The sequence below is a fragment of the Triticum aestivum genome, chromosome 7D (genome assembly GCF_018294505.1).
Source record: "Triticum aestivum cultivar Chinese Spring chromosome 7D, IWGSC CS RefSeq v2.1, whole genome shotgun sequence".
NCBI classification, from domain to species: Eukaryota; Viridiplantae; Streptophyta; class Magnoliopsida; order Poales; family Poaceae; genus Triticum; species Triticum aestivum.
Window position 1 is genome coordinate 271,560,782 of NC_057814.1, and position 12,279 is coordinate 271,573,060.

The window sequence follows — 12,279 nt, forward strand, 5'->3', positions numbered from 1 at the left end:
TGAATGCAGGGCAATAGGTTCCTACCTCATCAACTACTTCCCAATACCCACATGCTATCAATCCTACTCATGCAATGTTTAAGGGTGAAACTAATGCATAAAAACTGGGTATGAAAGGGATATGGTCAAAGTGTGAACTTGCCTGCAATGTTGATGAAGATGATTCGCACTCATAACTCTTGATAGTTCTACTCGTCACACTCCGGTCAATCTATCGTAAGCAAGCAATAGTAACCACACATAAGCAATCACTCAAAAGATTAGAAAGATCGCAGAAGACGATTCGGAAAACATTAAAACCAAGCAAATAACTCTCGCAACATAAAACAATTTCTAATAGTACCAAAATTATGTGAATTTTGCCTTATCAGAAAGTTTAGGTCAAGCGCTTTAATTTGCAAAAAGAATCAACTCAAACAGAGCTACGAAACTCAAATTACGATCAGACGGAGTTCAAATTCAAATCTGTTTGAAAACAAATTTTAAACTTTCAAAAACATGTTTAAGTTGATTAACTGGATAGAGAGGATCATAACGAAGAAGTGGGCGTTGGTTTCGTTGGAATTGGATAAACGAGTAAAAAGATGTGGTCGTTTCAAGTACATGGACTAATCTGTGAAGAAATTTATCATGAATAGGTCCCTGGCCGAAAACTAAAATAAAAAGAAAAATCCTATCGAACGAACGTTCGCTAAGCAGATCTACGGAAAGAAAACGTTCACTAAAACTAACTAAACAGAAAACATTCGTTAAATAATAAACCTAAAAAAACAAAACTAGGGTTTTTCAAAAAACCGAACTAAACCGAAAATAAACCGATTCGAACCGGGGCAACGGTTTTACCGGTCGGGGCGGTTTTCTTCGAAAACCGGCGGCTGTTAACTCCGGCGAGATCTGGCGAGTGGCGCGGCGGCTCCGGCGAGACGGCGGCAACGGCGACGCGGGGCTACGGCGGCGTGGCAGCACGCAGTAGGTAGCAACGGCGCGGGTGGCGAAGCGAGGCGGCGGCGTGCAGGCGGTGGCGGCGAGTGGAGGAGCGGCAGCGGCGATCTGCGGCGGCGGCAGCGTAAGTGCGGGGCGGCGGCGAAACACGAAGAGGAGGAACGGGACCCGGGGCTCCGGTATTTAAAGGCAGGGGGCGGTCGGCGGCTTTGGCGAGGGGCCAGAGGAGGCCGGGGCATCCACGGCGAGCGGCGGCGGCGATGCGGACTCGGGAGGAGTCCCCGTTGGGGACGACGGACGAAGCGGCGCGGAGCTGGGCCTTGGCCTTGCTTCGGCTGGGCCGGCCCAGTTCGGGGAGAAGTTTTTTTTATAAACATTTTTCTAGAAAAACAAAAATCATGAAAAAATAAAAATATTATATAGGCATATAATATATCAAAATTTTCAGAAAAAGATTTCCTACAACATGAACACTTTTCTAGAATCAAATAAAATCCACACAATTCAAATAGAGCAAAGAGTGCTACTGCTCTAGTAAAATCCAATAAAAATTCATTTTAAAAATACCAAAATTAATTCAAATTCATTTCTCTCCAATTTTCTGATGTAGGGAATCATGTTACCCTATTTTCCATATATTTTATTTTTGGAGAAAAATAATTTGAATAAAACTCAAATAACTCCAAATTGAAAATAAATTCAAAAGAACTTTGAATTTAATTCTTTGAAACTCCCAACTCATATTTCATATGTTTTGAAGAAGTCATTTTATCTTCTCTCATGAAAATCATTGAGTTTCATGAAGTTTATGAATTGAAATATTTCCAAATGAAATTCAAATATTTTCAAATACCCTTTCATTTAATTAAATGGAAGAAGTCATATCATCTTCGCTCAAGGGTTTTGTATTTGAAAAGAATTTGAATTCATGGAGATCAGAAAGCAAAGATGAAAGTTTGGGAAAGTCCTTTTATTCCCTCTCATTTAACTTTCAAAAAAGTTTCGAATTCACTCACTTTCAGACAATCAATCAAACAATCAATCAAATCTATCTATTTATTATAACATTCCAAAATTTAGAATTTTGGGATGTTACAGCATCAAATACTGAGGGGTTGCTATAAACACTAGTAAGGTACACATCAATAACATGTATATCAAATATACCTTTGTTCACTTTGCCATCCTTCTTATCCGCCAAATACTTGGGGCAGTTTGACTTCCAGTGACCATTCCCTTTGCAGTAGAAGCACTTAGTCTCAGGCTTAGGTCCGGACTTGGGCTTCTTCACTTGAGCAGCAACTTGCTTGTCGTTCTTCTTGAAGTTCCCCTTCTTCCCTTTGCCCTTTTCTTGAAACTAGTGGTCTTGTCAACCATCAACACTTGATGCTTTTCTTGATTTCCACCTTCGTCGATTTCAGCATCACGAAGATCTTGGGAATCGTTTCTGCTATCCCTTGCATATTATAGTTCATCACGAAGTTCAAGTAACTTGGTGATAGTGACTAGAGAACTCTCTCAGTCACTATCTTATCTGGAAGATTAACTCCCACTTGATTCAAGTGATTGTAGTACTCAGACATTCTGAGCACATGCTCACTAGCTGAGCTATTCTCCTCCATCTTGTAGGTAAAGTACTTGTCAAAGGTCTCATACCTTTCGACACGGGCATGAGTATGAAATACCAATTTCAACTCTTGGAACATCTTATATGCTTCGTGGCGTTCAAAACATTTTTGAAGTCCTGGTTCTAAGCCGTAAAGCATGGTGCACTAAACTATCAAGTAGTCATCATATTGAGCTTTTGTCAAAACGTTCATAACGTCTGCATCTGCTCCTGCAATTGGTCTGTCACCTAGCGGTGCATTAAGGACATAATTCTTCCGTGCAGCAATGAGGATAATCCTCAGATCATGGATCCAATCCGCATCATTGCTACTAACATCTTTCAACATAGTTTTCTCTAGGAACATATCAAAAATAAAATAGGGGAGCTAAACGCGAGCTATTGATCTACAAAATAAAATGAGTAGTTTCAATGGTGAACATCACTATGTTGATCATATCTACTATATGATTCACGCTCGACCTTTCGGTCTCAGTGTTCCGAGGCTATATCTGTTATATGCTAGCACTACAAAAAAATACACTTCCGTGATGATACGTGTTTGTCACAGTAGGTCGCGTTTTTTGTCATGCATGTACATCCATGACGATTTTATGACAGAATCAAGATAGTCATACCTGTGCTGTCGTAGAAGTGTTCCATGACATTACCAAAATTATCATCACAGAAGTGTCCACTTCCATGACGATAAATCGCGCGTCACAGAAGTGCTTTCGTCAAGGGTGACCGACACATGGCATCCACCGTAACGGAACGCCGTTAAGCTATCGGGTCGGGTTTTGGATCCGATAACCCGTTAACAGCCCCGACCAATGGGAAATTTCCACGTGTAAAATTCTTATTGGCCGGACGAAACACGTGTCAGCTCGTCAGTGGGTCAGATAGGCGCCTATGATATGTCGACACGTGCCACGGCCCAGCACTGGCCCATTTAGCTTACAAAGCCGGCCCGTTTGACTTGGTCAAAAGTTAACGGGCTGGCCCATGAAAAGCCTGTTAACGGTCTCTTCGCAAATAGCCCATTTTACGGCCCGTTAACTCACGACCAGTTACGCCCTAAAGGAAATCGGCCCAACAATGTCATGTGGGCCGTCGAATATAACACCAACCCATTTCACTTTCGGCCCATGTATGGCCCACGACGTCTTTCGGCCCATATGAGGCCTTCGTATCTTTCGGCCCTTTACAGGCCCACGATGACTCTAGCCCATAATGAACAGTAATTTTCTTTATACCCGTTAACGGCCCGTGATTTACATGGGCCGTTTCCAGCCCGTGTTAGCTTTCGGCCTATTGACGGCCCATACGTTCTTGGGCTCCTTTTCGGCCCTCGATTACTTCCGGCCCGTTACTGGCCTGTTCCCCTAATGGGCCAAATTCGGCCCATGGCAAGAGTCGGCCCGTTACTGGCCTGTTCCCCTAATGGGCCAAATTCGGCCCATGGAAAGAGTCGGCCCGTTACTGGCCTGTTACCCTAATGGGCCAAATTCGGCCCATGGCAAGAGTCGGCCCGTTTTTGGCCCATTAACGACCCGTTATGCCTGTGACAGAATTAAGCCTTTGCTGTCCTACGGCCTGTTAACGGCTTGTTACCATGCTGGGCCGATACCAATTACGCCCGATTACGGCCCATGTAGACCCATTTATCCGACGGCCCGAGGCCCACCGATTACAGGCCCATTTATCGACGGCCTATAGGAGACCCATGGATCCTACGGCCCCGTATATGGCCCATGGTAGTTGTGGCCACTAGCAAACCAGGGGAAAAGAAGACTAGGAAATAAATAAGGCCGAAACTAACACTAGGCTATTAAGGCGATTGCACAGATTACATCCACTCGGCATCAAAGATCGCCACCAGTGCAAATATAGGGAACACCCTACACTATACAAAAATGGCTTGCTGTTTTCTTCAGCTGGTGGCTGCACGTTAAGAATAAATTTTGTATCGCACGAAAACAAATTACAACTATATAACAAAAGGAAGGTTGGCATAAACTTAACAGTCTAGCAGATAAATGCACCACCAGAAGTTCAGAAGCTCAGTTCATTTGACCTGACTGTTAGGTTTTCATGCTGTATTGTCCGATGGAGCACCATAACCCTCGCCTTCATTTCCCCTAGGCTCCTGAACAACATAGCAAATGTCTGATAGTCTGGTTTCAAAACCATGCATATCTAGATGACATTGAGCAATGTTTCTCCTTGTTTCACAAAGGGTCTCTGTTAGGGAATGGACTTGTGTCTGGAGCGCAGATACAACATTGCTTTGAGCTTGCATATCTTGATCATGAGGCAGTTTGGACGATATTGCCTTAACAACCAACCCAGTATTACGCAGGAACGTGCTTTTGGCACTGTTAGTGGACAGGTACTGACCCACTGCAGCAAGAGCTGACATTGCGGTTATAGTTGCCTCGCCACCTTCAGAAGGTGGCGGTTCCACCATTTTTTCCATAGCTCGCTGAAAAGTTGAGGTTTTACATTAGTAGTACCAGAACAGAAGATATTAAGGAGGCAGCTAAACCAAACAAAATAGCTTTGGTCTATATACAGAACTTATTCTGGTGAACCCATGTAAAATATTAGTTGTATTTTATTGCAAAGTACATAATAAAACCAGGTTCCAAACATATGACCATGTACCATCGCTAATGTATTGTCTATTTCTTCACATTGTATTGAGGGCTAAGGATAAAGAGACGAAGTTTATAATATGGTAAGCATAGTATGACATCATTCATATCACAAAACAACTGAGAACAGACAAACAGGCAATTGTAACGTTGTGTGGGCAAGTCCAGAACAGAACTAGATTACGGGTCAAGATCAAAGGAACATCACTCCTCTCTTTTAAACCTTGTAAGGTGCAATGATACGCTAAGACAATTGTGTATAAAATTGAAAAGAGTAATAGACATTGGCTGCAAACCATGCAGTTCAAGGCACAAGTCAGAGTAAGTAGTAGTTAAAAGGCATGAGGATTAAGGACTTACAACAGCGGCTTTGACTGGTGTAGTCATGCCCTTCTTCTTGCTGGTGTGACAGTCCTTGAAGATTTCCACAGCATTTGGTTCAGGTACTTTTTGGTCCTTGCGGGCTTTCCTCTACATTTCGAACAAGTCAATATAGATATGATAATATGGTACAGCGAAAAGAGTGAAACAGCAGCTAATTACAAGAGCCTTGCAGTGTGCAATATAGCTACGAGATCCTGTCGTCTGTTGGAATTTCACTTTTGTACGGTTGGCCTTGTTCTTTGAACAGTTCACCTACAAGAAGATAGATTTGGGTGGCACATGCGTAAATAGGACTTCAACATGTGATCTGATCACATATATATAATGTACCTGATACTTCGGATCAGACCAGTGTTTAACAAGGCCCCTCCAGTCTTCATCCGATATATTTTCCACTGGAGATGTTTGGGAAAGTTCACTGTTAGCCTTGCCTTCAAAGTGAGTTTTCCTCAAGTTATACCGATACTGTCGCAGAGCAGACTTGAAAACATGGGTGCAAGCTTGTCTGGTTGCATCATCTTGGCTATCCAACTTGAACCTCATCTGTTGAAAATTATGGGAGTCTCATTATCAGCAACCTAGAAAGTATGGGACAGAGCAAGACGATATTACTAGTTTCCATACATAACCATACTTACAGATAAATGGTCGAGGAAGGTGTTGAACTGGGTTTCGTCTTTGTCATTCATGTACTGAATCCATGTTGGGAGGATACGTACATGACACCTAACGGCAACCGCTGCCTCTGATACTAACTTGGCTGACTATGTAGCATCACGTGGCCTTTTTAAACCTGCCTCAAAACGGATCTCCATTCTTCCTCCTCTAGATTTAGTTAACCTATCGATCATTATCCCTGATGTTTGTTTCCTCTTGCGCCTAGGTGCTAGTCCAACAACGAACATCGGAAGTGTTAGTGTACATCAAACTGTGAGACTACATATAAAGAAGCATGCAACTGTAACTTGACTCCAGCAACTACCTTCTTGTTGTTGAAGCTCACAAGGTTCATCAGATATTGCCAACTCGTCTTGTGTCAAGAGTGCTTGGGAAGTAGTGTCAGGTGGCAAGGGAGCTTGGGAACGTGCTGCTAGCTCAGTTGACGCACGAGTAAGTCGTGCAGCTGGTAGTACTGTGGTAGGTGTTGCAAGAACTAGGGCTGTCTCTGCTTGTTTGGTGGCAGCTATTTGTTTCTGTTTGGCTTTTTTTGCAACTCGTGTAGCATGGGATGCCGTGTTTGTAGAATTTTCCGTTGGACTTTGACCTTCTATTGCACCATCAGTACGAGCAGAATCTGCAGGATTCATCCGCTTCTCATTCCCTCCCATTCTGTGTTTCTTCCTCTTTCTCTGTTCCATGTTAAGTCAAGCCGACAAGAAAAACGAATAACAATTTAGTTCTTCAGAACAAATTGATGCGTGATGCAGACGAACTGAACTTTGATGTTAGACAACCAGATGATAGGAGGATGTAATATGTATGAAAAACAGGACGGAAGAGATAACAAGAACTATGATGTGTAAACTAAGAAGAAGACATTTCACCAAATTAGAAGCAATGCAATGGAAGGTAGACACCATATGAAAGATGCTACAAATATCGCTCTGCCAAGTTAACAGTGTCTCATCATAAATGGCGTTTAAACAAATGTGAAGCAGTACAAGAAATAAATCATATGCAAGATGCAAACAACATCACACTACCATGTTAGAGGTCTCTCGTCATTAGTGCCATTGCATATTCATAGCATTGCATATTCACAGCTTATGATGTGTAAACTAAGGAGAAGGCATTTCAACAAATTAGAAGAAATGAAAGCTCGACACCATATGAAAGATGCAACAAATATCACTCTACCAAGTTAAAACTGTCTCGTTATAAGTGCCATTTCAAAAAATTATTAGTACAAGCTAGAAAAGAATGTGAGATGTAACCTATATCACACTCCGAAGTCAAACGTGTCTTATGATAAGTGATTGTTGCAGGTTACACAACAGTAGTAATTTGATGTAAGAACATGGTGTGATAGACAGATATTGTATGCTAGAAACAGGAACACGTGTCTTATTCAAGTATAATGTGTAAAGTAAGCAGATGGAATTCAACAAAATTAGAAGCAATACAAGCTAGACATCACACATAACATGCAACCACATATAACAGTGCCAAGTTAGAGGGAGCATCGGTGATGCTACACTAGGGGAGACGTGCTCATCATAAACACAGCTTTGTTGAGTGTCTATGCATGTGTTGTCTTGGAAATCATCTTGGGGGTGTGGAGGAGTAGAAACTGTAGAGGCCCTCCGTTCGGAAGGAGCACCTTTATCCGCTGCCTTGCTAACTTCCTTCCGCTTTATTGATTTTGAATTGTCAAGTAAAACCGACAAGAAAAAGCAATAAAATTCTCTCTTCAGAACTCATTCATGCATGATACTGACAATCACTACTTTGATGTAAGGCAAACACATGATACCAGGATGGAATATGTACGAAAAACAGGACGGCATGGCATGTTCACAACTATTTGTGTAAACTAAGCAGAAACCATTCCAGCAAATAAGAAGCAATGCAAGCTAGACACCACATGAAAGATGCAACCAATATGACTCTGCCAAGTTAAAAGTGTCCCATCATAAATGGAATTTCAACAAATTAGAAGCAGCGCATGCTATAAATCATATGAAAGATGCAACTAATATCGCACTGCATATACTAAAGGTGTCTCGTCATGTTGATTGATGCGGGATACAAAAAAAACAATAGTTTTATGTAAGGACATGCTTAATAGACAGATGTACTATGTACTAAATACAGGAAGGCATGTCACATTAACAGGTATAATGTATAAGCTAAGCAGACTAGCACATGCAGTTTAACCAGATTGGAAGAATTACAATCTAGACACCATATGCAACATGCAACCACATATCACGCTGCCAAGTTAGAGCAAGCACCTGCGATGCTAGTGTAGGGGAAATGCTGTAATCAACTACAGAGCTACGTTCACTATCTTCATCTAGCATTTCTGTTTCTTGAGAATCATGTCAGGAGGCTGACGCTGCATTCTTTAAATGAGGAGTAGTCCCCTTGCCTGCCTGCCTCATCATAAGTGATTGATGAGGGATACACAAGAACATTAGTTTGATGTAAGAACATGGTTAATACACAGATGTACTAGTATGTACCAAAAACAGAAAGGTATGTTATATTCAAAAGTATAATGTGTAAGCTACGCAGATGCAATTTAACCAAATTGGAAGCAATACAAGCTAGACATCCGGCTGGAGTGGTGAGCATGATCATCTAGGACCTGAGAGCCTGGTGGGAGGCGGGCTGCTTCGCCACCATCGCAGCTTTTTAGTTAGCTTCCAGGTGATGCCTATCTTTGCTGGGCTTGTCACTGGCTCGGCCAGTGCCCTGACTAGCTATTTGTCTTCTGGTGCTCACGGGATGGTGGTTCATGTAAAAAAATATCTTTCCTTATCTTACCGACTTCGGCCTTTCGAATACAAGCTAGACTCCATATGGAACATGCAACCACATATGACACCGCGAAGTTAAAGCAAGCACCTGGGATGGTGGTTCATTGCAAGCGAGGTCATCAACTCCAAAGCTACGTTTACCGTCTCCATCTGCTGACACTGCACCCTTTATAGCGCTGTAACGTGTCTTGCCTACCCGCATACGAAGCTGGAGCGACTTCTCTCTTTTCTTTTTGGCTTCTCTCATGGCAGCAGAGTCTGAAATACCCTTGCATACAAACACAATAGTGAGAGTAAGGGTGAAGTGTGTGCAGAACTAGTGCACTGTAAAAGTAGCAGATAGCAGGTGGCTGAAAAATAAATGACAGGAGACATATGATAGCTCTACAACATTGCATGGCAAACAAAATTAGATTCTACTACGTATGATTTTGTAATATATGAGCACAGGAAATGCAGGTACTCCTCCAGCACACCACCACATGTGGTCATATCTAAGATAACAGTCGACTGAAAATAAATAGGTCAGTCGATTTTTTTAATGAACCGTCCGATCTATAAGGAACGGGCAGATGGCCTTCGTCTACCTCCCGCCAGTCACTGTTGACGATCTTTCTCGAACCGCCAGCGACCACCGGCCCAGACCCCTGCCTCCGCCGCCCCGCCCTCCCATCGACCTCACACCACCGCCGTGCTTGGCAGCGCCCCCAGGCCATCCCTTTAATCCCGGCCGACCTCCAGATCGGGCGCCAGTAGCTCTAGGCCGCACATGCCCCTAAGATAAACACCAAGGCGCTGCTTCCCCGGTGTAATAGGCGTACTAGCGCCTGTTACGCCAGGGAATGCTTCCGTTAATTGGGAATCAACTGGCCAGAAATTGAAATTCAGGGGGGGCGACGGACCTCTAGCTAAGGTGAAATAGTATATGAGGAGAAACCTTGTGCATCGCGAGTTACTAGGAACATCTAGTATCAAGAAGAAGCGGTCAACTAGTGTCTTCTGTGGGATGAATACCGTGCAAGCAGAGACGTAAGATTTGCACGAACAAGGGAAGAGGAGTACCTTCTTCAGTTGCCGGTGTGGTCACCTCCACATGTCGCGCCGATCTTCTTCTTTTTACCGGGGAAACCGATGTTCTGGAGGGTGCAGGCTTGGACGAACCCATGGCCAAATTGTTGACTGTGTTGCCGTGGCCGTATGTCGGCGGAGGGGAAGCAGATCTGAGGCGGCGAAGGACGGCGTAGCTGGAACAGCTCCGGTGCGGTGGAGGGTGGCGAAGTTGGAGCGGCAGCGGTGAGGTGCAGGACGGCATGGTTGAACTGGCTCGGGTACGGACGGCTCGGCCTCGGCTTCAACTACTAGCCGTGGAGGGCGTTGCGGTTGAGGTTGCGGTGGACGACGACGTCGGGGTATCGGCTCCGGCGTGATGGAGGAGGGCGGCGGTTGATGGGTGGGATGGGGTGGCGGACGGAGGACGCCGGGGTTTCGCGGCTGGTGGAGAGGTAGTTTTGGCGCCCACGGAGTATGAATGGGGAATCGGACGGGTGGGGGGAACCATGTTTCGGTCTGGGATGCGCTTGTTTTTGGCTTTTTTGAACAGAAGATGGGACGCGCTTGTTTGAAATTTGGGGAAAGTACAAACTTTGCCCCCCTCTTAAATTTCGGACCTACTACGGGTCGGGGGTAGGATGGTAATCCCAGGTGTCCCAAATAGTGGTCGGGAGCGATTTCGGCCGTGCGCATGTGTGCTTAGGCGGCCATTGTGTATGAATGTTTTTCAGATGCGGTTGCGTGGCGTCTAGATGAAGCTACAAACCTACCCCGGTTTAGACCTTTGGACGTCGGGCCGGTAGGTTTCACGGGTCGGAGTTATTAGAAAAGTAATTTCCTTGTACTAACAAACATTGGTCTCACGCGGTTTCGGGCGAGTAGAGGCTCTTTTGGCGCTTCATTCAAAATTTTGAAACACAAGCATTCACGTTTAGAGTACTCTTGAACTATGAGGATTGACCTAAATAGACAACGTTATATTTGACCTTGTATGTTTGAAAACCTCATTAAATTATCCGCTTCTTTTTGAAATTTTGACACTTGAAAATCCTATAACTACGATTATTTTGGAATGGAGGAGCTAAATTTGAATCTATTTTGTACACGACTACATATGCTATTATGTATAAAATCAGAGCAAAGATTGGTGCCCCCATAATTTAGGTATGGTTTACAAATGCCATGATATCAAATTCAAATAATTGAATGGACTTCATGTTGTATTCGATTTTTTAAACCACCTTAAGTTGAATTCAAATGTATGCTAGTTCATAGGTAGCTATTTATAATGTCCATTGTGTAACTTTCGTATGTATAATGTGCTTTACACACACAACATGAACTATACTCACGTTTATATTCGATTGCTAAAGCGATGCATTGTGTGGAGTTCAAAATACTAACTATGTGGATCAATTGTGTCGAATAATAACATAGACATGCTCAAATTTGATAGAATCTAGATGTCTGATTGATCAATGGCCGCTCCTTACGGGAATTGCAAATATCATGATCCCATCCTAATATTTGGATACAATTTATATCTTTAATCAATGTGTAGAGCAGTCTTCTACGTGTAGTTTCACTCTCCATCGGTGGTCTCTCACACATGCTCACACACTCTCTCCCGAGGTGTCTTTCTCGCACACATGCTCTAGATATAACCCTCCCTCCCTCTCGTAACCATTTACAACTATTTTCACTAACCTTTATCACAAGCACTCTTCCTCTCGCAAACATACACACGCACAATCCTCATCGACCCTTTCTATATACATGGACCTGCCTACGTGTCTCGTGTACGCAGATTATCTTTACGCCTGTCTCTCACGCATTGTCTCACACCTCTCTTCCTAATCGACGAGTACGATTCTAGCAGAGCATTCTGTAGGATGCCCCTTAAAGTTAGGTTGGATGAATAGTAATATCAGAGATAAAGGGGTTACCTTAGTCCGAGAACCTAGGGTTACAAATCCTAGCTGGCTTTGTCAGTGGACATAGAGTCCTTCACAATTCTGCTATCTTTGTCTTGTACGACTAGTCATCCATGGGTCTTCCTAAATGCGTCACGGGCCGACCAATGTGGCGCAGGACGGAACCGAACGAAGGGCCTCACCTCGACCCACCGGACCTCACGCGGTGACACACCCTCTGCCCC